We start from the raw sequence: 2,500 nt of genomic DNA on the forward strand, positions 1-2,500 counted from the left end.
GCGCCCCAGCCGCGCCACACCGCGCGCGCCACGCGGCGCGGCGGCAGCCGCCGGGCTCGGAGGGGAGGGCGGGCACGGCCGGGCGCACCCGAACCGCGCCCCCCCCCACACCCACCGAGGGGCGGCACGCCGCTGCGCCCACGCCACGGCGCGGGTGACGATTGACCGTCAAGCGACGCTCAGACAGGCGTAGCCCCGGGAGGAACCCGGGGCCGCAAGTGCGTTCGAAGTGTCGATGATCAATGTGTCCTGCAATTCACATTAATTCTCGCAGCTAGCTGCGTTCTTCATCGACGCACGAGCCGAGTGATCCACCGCTAAGAGTTGTCTCGGTTTCGGTCCCCGCCGCGCGCGCGGGGGGACCGGGCAGCTTTCGCAGCCCCTGGGGGGCCCCCCCTCCTCCGCCCCCTCCTCCTCCGCCCCACCGCCCTTCCTCACGCCGACGCCGGCTGCTGAGCAAGGGACGGCAGAGACGGAAGGAGAGAGAGAGCGAGAGAAAGAGAGGGGCTTGCCTCACTGACCGTACAAGCACAGAGAAAGGGGGGGGGGGGGAAACGAAGGGCAAACCCGAACGAGAAGGGCGGGGAGCCCTCGCTCCCGACCTGGGGACAAACCCTGTCTCGCTTCGAGTCCGGCCCAGGCGCCCGGCTCGGTCTGGCCCGGCAGGGAGCGGCGGGCCGGCCACACCGCCTGCCTCGGGATGTTGGGGGGGGTCCGTCCCCGCAGACCACCCCCCCCCCGCCCCAGGCGTCAGAGCCCGGCCGCCACCGGGAGCGGCGTCGCCCCGCCGCCCGCGCGCCTGCGGCCCGCCGGCCCCGCGCTTCCCAGCTCCTCGCTCGCCTCGCCGGCCCTCCGGCTCGACCGCCGCCGCCGCCGCCGCCGCGGCGCCCACACCCCCGCGCGCCCGCACACACCGCCTCGCGGGTGACGCCACGCGCTCGCCCGTCCCCTCCGCGGACAGACGCCCGGCGGCGGGCAGGCGGGCAAGGCGGCACGGACGGGGACGGCGCCCGCTCTCCCCGTCTCCACGCGGAGAGCGGGGCGGGCCGCCCCCGCCGCCGCCCCACCACCGCCCCCCCGCTGCCTGGCGGAGCCGGGCGGGGCAGAGCGAGGCGGGCGCCCCGGACGGCAGAGTGCCGGGGCGGGCGCGTAGGGTAGGGCGCCGCCGACGGCGGCCACGGCGGAAGACCCAGAAGCACCGGCCAGGGAGAAGGAGGAGACGCGCGGAGGCTCGGCGCCCGCACCACCCGCGGTGGGGGCTCGCCCTCCCGGCGGCGAGCACGCGCTCGCGCCCGGCTCGCAACGCTCGAGGCAGGCCGGCAACTAGGCCGACCGCGCGGCGTCTCTCCGCCGAGACCAGACCGCGGAGAGAGGGGGCAGGGTAACCCCTCTCCGTCCCGGCTGCCCGCGGGGCGAGCGCGGGGCGCGCCGGCTGGCATGGGGGGGCGCGGCGCCCGCGCGCGCCGACCCCCCGGCCCTCCGGCAGCACGCCCGGCCGCCTCCGCGAGTCGCATCGGGCCGCCCGAGTCTTTAAACCTCCGCCCGGCTCTCCAACCGAGAACCCTCGGGCCCGGAGCCCGGGGCCCATGGCCATCCCTGCCCGGGGCGGCTGCCGGCGGCCGCGGTGGCCGGAGGCCCTCTCCCCTCTCTCGCTCGCTCCCTCCCTCCCCGCCCCCCCCACCCCCACCGCGGGGGAGGAAGGACCGGGGTGGGGGGAAGCCGAGGCGGGGGGGGGGAAGGCACGGCCGGTGCGGCGCGCACGGTGCGGCACCCGGGAGGAGCACGCTGGCACACGGGACCACACGGGTGGGTCACCGAGGGGGGGGCAGGAGAAGCGCGGGCGCTAGGTACCTGGCCCTGGGGTGAGGGAAACGACCTGAAATCCCCGCGGGGGTGCCTCCCCCGCCGCCGCCCGCCACCGGGCCGCCGCCGCCTCGCGGCGACGGCGGCAGCCTCGGCAGCGGCGACGAGACGGGACGCGGAGGGGGAACCCGGCACCCGCCAGCCGGCCCCCGCGCCCCTCGGCGGAGCGTCCGCCCGCGGGGTGCGCCCGACACCCGCCGCCACGACCTCGTCCTCCTCCCAGGGCCCGGGGTTTCCCTCAGTAACCCGGCGCCGGGTGGCAGCTGCACCCGGGAGGAGAGCCGTGGCTCGGGCCGCCCACTCGGGCACGAACCGTCGCCTCGCTTGGCCTCAACGCGACGCCCCCCGCTCGGGGGCCCGGCGCCCGCCCCGCGCGCCATCCCGGAACGCCTGCCCCCGCAGGTCTCTGCGGACGGGCTGCTCCGCCGCAGCCCGCCGCGGGTCCGCCCCCCACAGCTTAGGGGTGGGGACCCGTGGGACCCGTCCCAACCCGGAGGGCCGTCTCCCTCGCCTCCGCGCCCGCCGCTTCCTCTCCCGCGGGCGCCGGGGAGTAGCCAAGCCCCGCCGCCCCTCACACGCACTGCCGCCCGCTCCCGCCGGGCCCTCCCCTGGGCCGGACCCCCCCCCCCTTCCCCTT

General features: G+C 78.6%; 1 non-coding gene across 1 annotated transcript; it reads right to left on the minus strand.

Annotated features, from left to right (window-relative positions):
• Window positions 1-173: 173 nt before the first annotated feature.
• Window positions 174-326, minus strand: LOC135326003 (5.8S ribosomal RNA). The gene has a single exon (XR_010386694.1). It is a non-coding gene; the product is annotated as a 5.8S ribosomal RNA (ribosomal RNA).
• Window positions 327-2,500: the final 2,174 nt, after the last annotated feature.

The sequence above is a fragment of the Dromaius novaehollandiae genome, unplaced genomic scaffold (genome assembly GCF_036370855.1).
Source record: "Dromaius novaehollandiae isolate bDroNov1 unplaced genomic scaffold, bDroNov1.hap1 HAP1_SCAFFOLD_220, whole genome shotgun sequence".
NCBI lineage: Eukaryota > Metazoa > Chordata > Aves > Casuariiformes > Dromaiidae > Dromaius > Dromaius novaehollandiae.